General features: G+C 43.0%; 1 non-coding gene across 1 annotated transcript; it reads right to left on the bottom strand.

Moving 5' to 3' along the window:
• Positions 1-11,304: 11,304 nt before the first annotated feature.
• LOC115942516 (U6 spliceosomal RNA) lies at positions 11,305-11,412 on the bottom strand. The gene has a single exon (XR_004077138.1). It is a non-coding gene; the product is annotated as a U6 spliceosomal RNA (small nuclear RNA).
• Between the last annotated feature and the right edge of the window lie 2,385 nt (positions 11,413-13,797).

Here is a 13,797-nt window from a genome sequence, read left to right as displayed (position 1 = left end):
TTCACAACTTCAGATGGCCTCTACTGTCCCTCGACACGAGGCTCTCTGAGGGTTTTCTATACCAAAATCTTGCAAAGGGAGATACCTTGCTGATTTTGAAAGAGATACATTTTGAAATGCCACTATTGCATTACCTGTTGTAAAAATACCAACATCATCCTTTGCATTTTCCCTGACAGGGCACTACTTGATTTATTATTTAACATTATCATTAAATAGTTGGGTTTGGCTTCCCCCCGCCCAAAAAAAAGGAGATGTAGAGAAAAAGGAGTATGTGCAGGAAAAGGCAGCCTAAATGTTCTGTTCCCCTTCTCCACATCATCTACTTAATTCTGCAAACTGGAGCTGGGTCATCTTCCTAAAATGCACAAGTCTGACTGTGGTCTCCCTGTTGTGAGGCTGTCTCTGTCTGGCAGCTCTTGATGGCCACCAGAATAATTCATAATCTTTATCACGGGTCCCTTGATAGCTTTTGTGGGGTGGATCCCGATTATCTGTCTGTCTGGTTGCATGTTCTGCTATTTTTACATGCTCCAACCACACCAAACTCCCAGAATATGCTTGCCTCTAAGTGGCCATTTCTGCTTGGAAAAAAAATTCCCTTCTTCTAGAAAGCTCTCTCAGAACTTTCATCTGGCTGTCTTCTGGACATTCCTTTTGATTTTGGTACAGATGCCATTTCTTCTGGGGAAAGTCCTCCGATCCTTCACGCTGTTATGAGATGTCCCTATAGAAGTACCCTCATCACCTTAGCAAAAGAGGTTAACGCTCTTTCCCACCATGATGGCTTCTCTTTAATTTCCTACCCATCCTGAAGGGATGCATTTTTACCAAACAGTCTGACCATCTTGGTAATGATGACCCTGGTGTGGGAGGTTGAGTATCCCATTTGCTCGAATTCACGAAAAACCTCTTCGATCAACTTGAAATGGAATCAAAAACAAACGTGATCACATCCACCATGGTTTTATTTCCCCACAAACCATTTTTCAGTATCAGCAACCCAACACAAAGGCATCATTCCAGAAGTGATTTTGAGGCAAGGATTTTTTCATTGTTGTTCTTTTTTTCCTGGATGGGGAGAGGCATTCTTTGAAAATTCTCAGCAAGACAGCATTTGTGTTATTGTGATATGAGAGGCTCCCAATCGGGGTCCCATCGGATGAAGGTAAAAGTCACTTAACCAGTGATGCTCCTTGGTGAATAAAGGCTAGCATCTGTTCTTTTCAGATTGGGCTTTGAGGATGCTCACCAGAAAATGGCAGTTGAAAAGATTATCTTAGAGAGGTCTTAAATAATAGAGTGTACTTCAGCCTGGAAGGGCTCGCCCCTCCCTGCGGTCTGCCTGACATTTGTACAACAAGCCTTCTGGTTGACACAAAAGAGTCTGCCACAGAGACAGAAGGCGAGAAAAAAAGAAGAAAAAACTGCAGGGAATGTTAACGCATCTCCTCCTCGTCTTCGTGGAAGAGATTTAAGGCACACTTCCGTTGCTCGGTTTTTGTGGAATGCAATTACACGGCATGACAAAGTCATGGGAGAATGTGGGACCCTGAGGACAATCCACCGCTGGAGAGGTTTTGGAATTAGAAGTGCGGGCTGCCCAACACCGTGAACTGAATACTTTCAAGTGGTCGATTTTATGTTTTTGTGAAATCTGCCTTAACAAACACTAAGGGTCATGTAGCTGTTATTCTTTAGAACATCAAAAGAATGGCTTGTTCCCTTAAGGAGTAAACATGATTGTTTGGAAAGAAATAGCCCCAATGAGAGCTCTCATTCAGCAGGACCAGTAAACTTCTGAAAATTTCCCCAAGTGAATAAAGAAAATACGTCTTAACAGAACAATGATCTCTTTCATATCCTGCACCAGATTTCAAGGCATCTTGAAAAGTTTAACTATCATGGTCTGTAGAAGAAGGTGATGATTGTAGAGTTTGCATTTCGCACAAAGGACCTTCTAACGCTTCTGAAATATGTGCATTTTCCTGTCCCATCCAAAGGTCAATAGGGCAATCCTGGCTTTCGAGTTTTGCAATTTGGACTTCCTTAAAAGCATTCCTAAAATACAAGTGCAATCTCCTCACAGAAGCCACGCTGAGCGCTGCCAACCATGCAACCCACCTCCCACCTCAGTGAGCAGCAAGATAAAGGGGGGGTGGATCCAGTCCGTGTCCCTGGGTGTGAGTTCTTTAGAGCATGTCACTGAGAACTGTGTATGTTCCCCAACGATCTTCCAGTGCTCTTTCCCTCTGATGTCCTTGGGGACCTGGCTCCATGCACTCTGCCCCTCTACACTATCCAGTGACTCTTCCAACTCGCCATGCTTGAAATACATGCTCACTGTCATCCCTTTCCCCCACGCACAACCAGCTGCAGAGAGGAAGCATAAAGGTCTAGGAATTGGGGAAGGGGCAAAGCCAGGATCAAGTGCATGTCACCTGGATGATGGAGAATGAGTCAATATATGGCCAACATCGCTGTAGCAGGGTAGTGGAATTCTTATAAAGAATCAGTGGTCTTCCTCTCCCTCCTCTTCCTAACCCTCCTCCCCCACCTCCTCCTCTTTCCTCTCCTCCCTCTCCCCTTTCTCCTCCTCCTCCTTCTCCTCTCCCTACTTCTTCTCCCCTTCATCTCCCTCCTCCTTTTCCTCCTCCTCCCCCTCCCTGTCCTCCTCCTCCTCCGTGTCCTCCTTTCCCTACCCCCCCTTATTCCCCTCCTCTTCCTCCTCCTCCTTCTTCCTCTTCTTGGAAACCAAACCAGAACAAACAGACCAAACCCTTTAAAATCTTTTAACAGGCAGGTACCATGCTTGAAGTGGCCACTCCAGAAATGAGTCAAAGTCAATTTCATCTCACACTGACCCAAAATGTGGATTACAAGCCAGCAAAGGCGTCTTGGGTGGCTTAATGAAGCCGTGGAGAAAATGGATTCTGTTTAGAAAAAGAAATGCAACTGGCGTACATCCAGACAGCATAATTGAACATGCTCCTTTCCTGTTTCTTGAAGGGAAGATTCTGGAAGCCACAGTGAATGGTAAGGAAAACCTATAAGGTACCACAGTTAGATTGGAACAATTTGTGTTTCCGTTCTGTATTTCTCCTAAATGGCTATGTGAGTGTGGTACCTCTGGGTCTTTCTCTGTGTCTTGATTTCCCCTAAATATCATTCTTCACCGGGCGCCTGGGTGGCTCAGTTGGTTAAGCGACTGCCTTCAGCTCAGGTCATGATCCCAGGGTCCTGGGATCGAGCCCCGCATCGGGCTCCCTGCTCTGCGGGGAGCCTGCTTCTCCCTCTCCCACTCCCCCTGCTTGTGTTCCCTCTCTCGCTGTGTCTCTCTGTCAAATAAATAAATAAAATCTTTAAAAAAAAATATCATTCTTCACCAATTTCCAGTGATGCTCAAAGACGGGTAAAGAAACTGAGAGACTGCAAAATGCTGTCCATGGCAAAATGATTGTGGCTATTACCATTATTATACTGTGATTGATCAACTGGGATCAGGCAGGTGAACACTGCTGAGTTGGGAAAAAAATAAGAAATGCCAGTGGTTTGGAACCGAAGTCATCTCAAGCCCCAGTGCCCTAAAAGGCGGAGCTTTCTGTGGGAAGTTGAAGGAAAAGTTGTAGGAATGCAGGTTTCCTACTCAAAAATGGTGCACAAAATTAAGTGATCATAGTGTTATATTGCTAATTGCCTTTAGGATTAAAGGGGTGTGTGGGGCTGCTGCCGGAATAGAGTTGGTGGACCCCAGGGATGTTGCTCAGCATCCTGCAATGCACAAAACAGCCCCCACCACTAAGCACTGTGTGTCCTCAAATGTCAATTGGTGCTGAGGTTCAGAAACTCTGATTAATGGGTATGTATTTCAAGGTTTGGGTGTCTCTTTCAGTCCATATTGATTGAGTGTAGCTCTTTCTTTCTTTCTTTCTTTCTTTCTTTCTTTCTTTCTTCTTTCTTTCTTTCCTTCCTTCCTTCCTTCCTCCCTCCCTCCCTCCCTCCCTCCCTTCCTCCCTTCCTTCCTTCCTTCCTTTCTTTCTTTCTTTCTTTCTTTCTTTCTTTCTTTCTTTCTTTCTTTCTTTCTTTCTTCTTTCTTTCTTTCTTTCTTTTTTAAGTAAGCTCTACACCCAACATGGGGCTTGAATTCACGACCCCAAGATCAAGTGTTGCATCTTCTACCAACTGAGCCAGCCAGGTGCCCTGAGCGTAGCAGTTTTGATAAATTGCTCTAATGGTTAATTTTATGTGTCTGGGTCATGAGGTGCCAGATATTTGGCTAAACATTATTTCTGGGCGTGTCAGTGAGAGTGTTTCTGGATGAGATGAGCATTTTCATCAGTGGACCCAGTAAAGCAGATGGCCCTCCCCACTGTGGGTGGACCTTCATGAAATCTTGGAGGGTCTGAATAAAATACGAATGGTGGAGGAAGGGAGGATTTGTTTTCTGCCTGATGGCTTGAGCTTGGACATCGAAATTCTCCTGCCCTTGGACTGGGACTTACACCATTGACTTTCCTGGACTCAGACTGGAATTGACACCACAGGTCTCCCCGGTCTCCAGCTTATAGAGAGTGTATCCTGGAACTTCTCAGGTTCCACTAGTATGTGAGCCAATTCCCATAATAAATTTCTTTCCATGACTGTCTATACGTATTGGTTGCGTTTCTCTGGAGAACCTGATTACCTATTTTATTCAAACCAGAAGTGTTTCTTGAGGGGATCAGCATGCCACTGTCTTTCTTTATCCTTTCCCTGCTGACTGGGACATCATTAATCCTTCTGCCCTGGCTGCTCCAAGCCCAGCAGGACATTCATTGTGTGGATCAGGTTTTCAACGATGAGCTTATGAATCAAAGCTGATTCTTAACTTCTGAAGAAGCTGTGTGTTCTGATGATAATCAAAGCATAGCTCTATCCAAAGTTCATTTTGAGGAGCTTCAGCTGGCATTGCCAAATTCTCCTGGGAGCCTGGAACATACAATTATACCAAGGCAAGCCATGATTTTACGTATCCTTTCAAGACAAGTTGCTTGTACTCTCTGGGGCCCTTCTCATTGTCCCTTCTGAGAAATTATCCATGCTAAATAAACTGCCTTATGTCCACTCTTAAGGGCTCCCAAAGGCAGTAAGTATTGCCTGGCTAGATTGTCTTGGTTTAAAATTATAGCCAAATATAAACCTAATTAAAATTTCCAACTAACATTTTGCAATGTCATTTTTTCCCCTGATATTAGATATAGCTGAAGTTTTTATTGTTTGCTGCATCATGGTTTTTGCAGCAATTTACTCAGGTAGAAGAAGGCAAGAATTTAATTGGAGATAATAAGTTTATGGGTTATGTTTATAACTGATAAACATACTATTTGACCATCCTGAGAAGAGAGAACCAACTTGCCATGGTCTTGATGTCCACGTGTTACTTTGGCAGCTCGATCTTTTCCATTTATGGGTTTATGAAACAGACATTGTTCTAACAGTATCAGACATCATGGGCCTGGGAGTGATAGACACGTGGGATGTCAGGATGAATGCCTTTCTCTGCTTTCACTGAGCTGTGCTTTCTAAAGCAGAGAATTGGTGTGTGCACTGCTCTGTGCGTGTATTTCTCCCCACGAAGGGGAAGCCAGATTGAAGGAAAACTATTTTTACAACATTTACACTGAACTTTACGATAAACACCAGGAACACGTAAGCTACACTTCACTGTGTTAACATGACAATAGAAGCAGCAAGGCATGATGAAGTTTGTGTTGTCAATGGTTAAGGGAGATTGACATCAAAATCACTCCATCTTTGGAAGTTTTATCTCTGTAGATCACTGCAGCGAATGGCTGGAGAGTGTGCAGTGGATTCCATTTCCTCTTGGAGTCGAGAGAATGTTTATCAAGAACAGGCATTAGGTGGCAAGATCTATTTTTCTTTTTCTTTTTTGGAAATGGGAATAACAAATATAAATGTTGGCTTTGGAGGTTAGGGTGGTCTGTCTGGAGACTGTGGTGGGCTGGAGGTTTTGCTCAGTGGTGGCTAGTGAGTTCTCTTTCATGGAGATTGACTGGAATTTGCTAATGAGCATTCAGGACCCCACAGCCACCTCCCTGGTCCAGGCAGAGCAGACGAGAAGCATGGTGGCTGCAAACTAATGACACTGGGACCTAACATTGCAGAGACTCCATTCTGACTGAGGAGGCTGATGTAGAAGTGAAATTTTTGACTATACTGTGATCAACCAAATGGGGTTCTTCACCTTGGCACTGTGGACATTTGGAGCTGATGTGGGGCATCCTGGGCACTGTAAGGTGTTGAGCAACATCTCTGGTTTCCACCCACCTGATGTCAGGAGGACCCCATGCCAAGGCTTGACAACCAGAAATGTTTCTGGACATTGCCAAGTGTTCCCTAGGAATAAAATCACCCCATCTGCAAATAACTGATATAGATGGAGGGCTGGCTGGCTGGCTGGATAGAAGATATAGGGATAGATGGATGGATGGATGGATAGATAGATAGATAGATAGATAGATAGATAAATGATAGATAGATATGATAGATGGATGGATAGACAGACATAGGGATTGATGGATGGATGGATGGATGGATAGATAGATAGATAGATACATAGATACAAAGATAGATAGATACGATGGATGGATGGATGAATGGATGGATGGATGGAAGGACAGACAGACAGATATGATGGATGGATAGATAGAGATAGATAGATAGATAGATAGATAGATAGATAGATAGAATGGATGGATGGATGGATGGATGGATGGATGGATGGATGGACAGACAGCTAAGGCAGCAAGAGTGACCTTAGCAATAGTGACATTCAGGGATGGATTTTTCTGTGTTATGTGGGGCATTCTATGCACTGTAGGGCATTGAGCAACATCCCTGGTCTCCACCCACCACATGCCAATAACACTTCTGCCACAACAAAAATGTGTCCCCAGACATTGCTCAGTGTCCCCTGGAGGATAGAGATGTCCCACTTGGGAACCACTGAGCTAGAATTAAGCCGACCTGCTATTAGAGGGCAGGGGAGCTTTTACTAGAGACTGTGCTGAGTCATATCAGAAGTAAAAGCAAGCAGAAAAATCAGTAATGTGGATGCTGTTGTTATTCAACATTTGATATCGTTCTTATCATGGATTTTTTATTTTATAATTTGTTTTGATTTCTTTAAATGTTGCATTAAATGTCATTTACTCAGTGTTTGCATTACATTTCTGTGTTGTTATATTTATATTATATTATTTCTTTTTTTTTTTTTTTAAAGATTTTATTTATTTATTTGAGAGAGAGAGAATGAGAGAGAACACATGAGGGGGGGAGGGTCAGAGGGAGAAGCAGACTCCCTGCCGAGCAGGGAGCCCGATGCGGGACTCGATCCAGGGACTCCAGGATCATGACCCGAGCCGAAGGCAGTCGCTCAACCAACTGAGCCACCCAGGCGCCCTATATTATATTATTTCTTATGTTTGTTTCCTTCTTTATCTTTTTACTTTTAATTGTGGCTCAAAAAAACTCATGAAAGTGACCATCTTGACCATTTTCAAGCATATAGTTTGGTGGTGGGAAGTACATTCACAATATTGTGCATCCATCTCTAGAGCATTTCCACCCTAACAGACTGAAGCTCTGTCCCCATCAACTGCTAACTCCCATCCCCCTCCCCAGCCCCTGGCATCCCCCATCCCATGTTCTCTCTCTATGGATGTGACTCCTTCAGTGACACCATATATATGGAATCATAGTATTTGCCTTTTTCTGACGGGCTAATTTCACTCAGCATCACATCCTCAAGGTTCACCCATATGGTAACAGGTGTCAGAATTTCCTTCCTTTTCATGGTTGAGTAATAAATAGTCCATTGTATACTATCGACGATATTTTGTTTACCTATTCATCCACCAATGGGCATTTGGGTTTTTCCCCACCTTTTGACAATTGTGAATAATGATATGTGAATAACAGGTGGTCCAATATTGCTTTGCTACGCTGCTCTCCATTCTTTTTAGCCATATATTCAGAAGTGGGGTTCCTGCATCATATGGCCTTTCTGTTTTTAATGTTTTGAGGAATGCCATTCTGTTTTTCACCACATCTATACTATTTTACATCCCCACTAGCAACGTTTGAGGCGTCCAACTATGAGAAGTAGCAACATCAAATTTAAAATTGAAAGTCTGTTCCTCACAGACAAAAACACTTGTTTTCCCTCAGTAAGTCATAAATAGTCATAATAGTGATTGTAGGATCCTACTTACATCCAGTAACTCATAAATTGTGGCCATAATGGTCCCAAGATTCTAAATTTTGCCAGAGGCCACTGGTATAGTTACAGGTGATCACTGATTGCCTACTTCTGATCTTGTCTTAAACGTGATTCATTTTTTAAATTCACACTAGGTGAATTTTCTTTATGATAGTCTCTCTGGACCTCATAGAGGTAAGGAACTCATCTGAGTCCTACCACTGGAAAGAGAGGACCCTGTCAAATGCGGGCAGCTCACCTGGAGCCCCACGGTCTATCCTGGCGAGCTCCCGCCTGCCACGTGAAAGCCACACGTAGGCGAGACCCGTGGACGAGACGCCCAATGTACGCAATAGGTATTTCTGGTTGAGTTCATGGTTATTTTTTTCTGATGCTTTCTTTGTATTCCTCAAATGTAAATATTGGAAGAACACTATGAATAGTTATTAAGTGATTTTTAAAAATTGTTTAATGTTTCTTCTGTCCATTTAATTGTTTTAGATTTTCAAGGAAAACTAAGTCTGATGAGCATTTAGTAGAGCAATGCATTTTTATTAATATAAGTTTACACATGCTTTCTTAGAGAGAAGATGATGGAAATTGACACGCCTGTTGGAAATGCAACATTTATAGATCTCAGAAAAATGTTCTTTCTTCTGAGAGGCAACATTTAAGAGGTTGCCTTGTCCTGTGACATAATTATGTGTGTGATTATTGTGTCTGATGATAAACAGCAGAGTACCTAGAAAAAAAAAAAAACACGAGCGGGCAGCGCACTGATAAATGTACAGATAAAGGAAAATTGCCCTCTGTAATTCTAACATAACAATGAAATGATGTCATACAGGCAAAATAAAATAAAACAATCTGATATGTTTAAAAATGATGGACAGGAGAAACTCCATGCTGTCTATGGAAAAATTAAAAATTTTTGATAAGATTTAAAGGGTGCAAGAAAACACCTCTTTACCCAAAATTATTGATTTTACTGGCTTGCTGTGGCTTATGGAGTCCTTCTCCATGAACTCACCATGAGATGTGTGTAGGGGGACAGCCCCAAAGGATACCTCAGGTTTGTGAGATTGAGCCCCAGGTCAGGCTCTGTACTCATCAGGGAATCTGCTTGAGATTCTATCTCTCTTCCTCTGCCCCTACCCGCCCCCCCATTCTCTCTCTCTCAAATAAATAAATCTTAAAAAAAAATTGGATGAGTCGAATACCTGCTTTAATCTAAAAATCCAGACTTACTTTCTTGGGTAGAATCCATTTTATACTGATTTTTGTTCCTCTGGCTGCTTTCAGTTTGTATTTATGTTTCAGTTAAAATATTTCTATACCTGCTGAAATTGAAATGGTCTCTGGACATTTGTTTTTTTCAGTAGTGACGATGGAGAAGTTCCCATAGGCTACTATCTAGATGGGACCACTTTTTGTAAAGCATCTGCCCACACTGTCGATGCTAATACTTACGTTTCCACAGAATGATGATGCCTATTCTTTTGTTTGTTTGTTTTTAAGATTTTATTTATTTATTTATTTGACAGAGACAGAGATAGCGAGAGCAGGAACACAAGCAGCAGGAGTGGGAGAGGGAGAAGCAGGCTTCCCGCAGAGCAGGGAGCCCGATGTGGGACTCGATCCCAGGACCCTGGGATCATGACCTGAGCCGAAGGCAGACGCTTAACGACTGAGCCACCCAGGCGCCCGATGCCTATTCTTATGGGAAGGGGACAGCTTCTGCTCACATTGGCCCTCATGGGCGGGGTCCTCAGTCCCGTCTTGAATGAACATCCTGAAAATGACAACTGGACACCAACAGATAGCTTTGGAGAGGTGGCGTCCACGTGGCGCTGATGGAAAGTGTCTTTTGGAAACCATGTCGTGTGCAGAGTGATATAAATGATGAGATAAACAGTATTTCCTCTGGAGACTCTGCCTTTCTCTGGCAGACAAAGTGCCCAGGCAGCAGTGAATGCAAACCGTCCTCGGCAAACTGCAAGGACTTCACAGGTTGCTCTGTCTAAAGTCTCCTTCGTCTCTACTATAGACTCCTCTTGTCCATGAATCTCCTTTGCCCAGGAGGCCTACCTGGAGTCCAACGGAAGACTGAGGGAGGACATTCAGGGAGACTCACCACCCTCAGAAACTGCATGGAAAATGATGTCTATAATGAACTTTTTAAAAAGGAGGTCAGTTAAGGCTGCCCCCGATTCCCAAGGAAATCCACGATCGAAATTGGAAATAAAGAAGGAATCTCAACGTATTTTAGAATTTGTATGTGCAATGTTGATGCATTGCTCGCCAAGATCTTCCATAAAAGATGGATATTTTTGCTTCTAAGGGATGAGAGAAATTTTTAATTTTTTGAATGATTGATATCTAGGAAAATATTTTCAAGGTGTGGCATAATACATAGTTAGGTACCGTTCTTATTGCAAAAGTTTCTTGACATAAATTGTAACACTGGCTGCATTTGGAGCAAACATTTGTAGGCTAATTAGTGGGAAATGAATCATTAACAAATGTTGTGCTGTTTTTCTCTGCTTCTGCCCTGGGCAGAATACATGGAATTTGCAGGCAGTGTAAATGGCCAAGGATTAAAGACATCAAGACCCTACAAGAGAGATTTGAAACAGGGGAAAGATATTTTAGTGTGTACACATATCTACAGATACATTCAGGGAAGTCTTCATGCAGCAAAGATGCTTCATGTGGGAGGCAGAATGATGCCCACCAATGATGTCCACACCGTAAATCTCCGGACCTGTGAATATGACCTGTTGCATGACCTGCGCCATTTTGTAAGAGTTGCCAGAACTGTCAGAGCTTCTGTAAACTTCTTCCATGAGTTGGAAATAATAATTCTTGAAACAATATGGTCTAGATATGTGAATATTGATGATGCATTGCTGTATGACCAACATAGTTCATACAACCGTTGACCATTTACTTATGGAGGATACTTGATGTCCAACGCTCAACTTGTGGGATGGATAACTCCACTGAAGATCAACATAATCCCATGTCACTCTAGTGTTCTTTGGAAGTTTCTTTGGAAATTCAGTTATGCCAGTTGGATCATCCTTGGGCAAGGACCATGTGAATTTTCTCTGTATTGTTCCAATTTTAGTGTATGTGTCGCCAAAGTGAGCTTGAGGTATGCCAGTTGGAAAGTGATAAAGCACATCCCCCCAAAATTGCCCTTGCCTCTGAACCAGCTGTAACTTCAAGGGGGTCCTTAAAGACCAACCCCAGTTCTGGAAAATTTCCAGAAGGACTCATAGAACCCCATGAAAGCTGTTACACTCAGAGTGATGGTTTATTATAGAGAAAGGAGAGATTGAAATCAGCCAAAGGAAGTGGTGCCTGGGGCAGAGTCCAGGAGGAGTCCCAACTTAGGATTTCTATTGTTTTCTCTTGGGACTCAGGGATGGTGTCACCTCCTCCCAGGTATGATGTGTGAGAACACACAACTGGGGTAGCTCGCCTGAGCCTTGGTGTCTGAAGTCATATCACATTATATGCCTCCCTGGTTGACCATAAGTCTCCAGTCTCTGCTGATACCTGTGTCCTTTGGTTCCTGTGCAGGTTGGAACTGAGGTGGCAGAGCCCAAATCTCCCAACATGAGTCACATTGTAGACAGTGCCATGTGGTCCAAGGTGGGAGGCCAAGGAAGCCACTCTCCTCAGGGGCCTGGGAATCACCATCCAGGAGCCAAAAGGCCAGACTTGTCTTTAGGTCAGGTCAGCTCTTCACCACAAACATATTCATAAACTCTATCAACTCTCTAATTCTCAAGTCCATTTTGAGATGTAGTTAGAATGATTGCTCTTGAAGAAACTATTGGAGGATCCAAACCCATAATGGGACCTAAGTCTCGCAATATACAAATCTTAGCTAAATGGCCAAAATCTTTTTGTGAGTACCAAGCTGCCTCTGTTTCTCTTTTGCAAGTCTTGATAAGAAGTGGAGGGATACTCCTTCAAGTCTAAGCACTTTGGATAACAATGGGAATGGTGCTTCTTCTATGTGACCAGTATTAATGCAGTGCTCCAATGAAAATCATCACATGTGCTTGTGAGCTATGCCATCATTCCCCCAAAACTCATTTAAAATCCGCTCCAGAATCTGTCTTCATGGCCATTCCATGATATTGGTCAGAAAATAAAAATTGCAATCATAAAGTAAGACGGGGTGGGTTACATATTTCCACACCCAGAATCTCCTGGATGCTACGGAATGATGGCATTCATCAGTGCACAGTTACAGAGACAAGAAAAGCCCCGTGACTCAGGACAAGCACCTAACGTTGGATGGGTCTGCTTTCTTCTAATTGGGATATGCATGGCTGACACCTGTGTCCAAATGAAAACCAAGCTCCCAGGGTGATTGGGAGCCAGCTCTTCTCTAAACATTAATCCGTTGCCTGTCTGAAGTCTGACCGCCAGCACCATGCCCTTGCTTTTCCCTGAGCATTATTATGTATTTCTCAGGTGCACCTCCGTGAAGGTCATGAGTTTCTTAATTCCAGAACTTTTGACACCCTCACTCGATTTTGTCACCAGGGATGTAGTTGATATTCCAAGAAGCGTGCACTTCTGAGTGCTGAGAAGTAGCCGAAAGTGTGGAGCTTCTGAATCTCAAATGCCTTACTTGGGCTTTGTTTTTTTTAGGGAGCAGCAAATTGAAAGGAACCTACAGAGATTTCTCTGTATCTTCTGCTCATCCCTTGGCCTCCCCCATAATCAACGTCCCCCAGCAGAGCAGTGCATTTGTTACAATCAGTGAACCTACATGGACATGCCGTCCATCACTCAAAGCCCATACTTTACATCAGGTCACTCTTGGTGACCAAACCATTCTATGGGTTTGGACAAATGTATGGTGACATGGATCCATCATTATAGTATCATACAGAGTGGTTTCACTGCCTTAAAAATCCTCTGTGCTCCACATGTTCATCCCTCCCTCCCCCTAAACCCTGGTGACTCTTAATCTTTTTACTGTCTCCATGGTTTTCCCTTTTCCAGAATGACCTAGAGCTGGAATCATAGCATTTTCAGGTTGGCTTCTTTTACTTAGTAATATGCATTTAAATTTCCACCAAGTATTTTCATGACTTGATAGCTCATTTCTTTTTAGTGCTGAATAATATTCCATCGTCTGGATGGGCCTGTTTATTTATCCAGTCACTTACTGAAGAGCATTTTGGTTGCTTACAAGTTTTGGCAACTATAAACAAAGCACTCAAAGGCATCCACGGGTGGGTTTTTGTGCGGACATAAGCTTTCAGCCCCTTTGGGTGGATACCAAGAAGCACATAAAGCCACGTGGTATTTATGTCCCTATATATCCCATCGGTTCTGTTTCTCTGGAGAACCCTAACTGATACTCCAGCTAAGTGGCTTAGGAGTTGTTGAAGTTATAACTCTTCTGAGCTTCAGTGGACACATCATTAAAATAAAGATAAACACAGCTATGTCCTGCGGTTGTTAGGAAAATGAAATATGGTAGTTTCTGGGACACACTGGTGTGT

This window comes from Leptonychotes weddellii, chromosome X (genome assembly GCF_054177405.1).
Source record: "Leptonychotes weddellii isolate Sample4059 chromosome X, ASM5417740v2, whole genome shotgun sequence".
NCBI classification, from domain to species: Eukaryota; Metazoa; Chordata; class Mammalia; order Carnivora; family Phocidae; genus Leptonychotes; species Leptonychotes weddellii.
The sequence above is the reverse complement of the archived record's forward strand: the minus strand, read 5'-3'. Positions and strand labels throughout refer to the sequence as shown.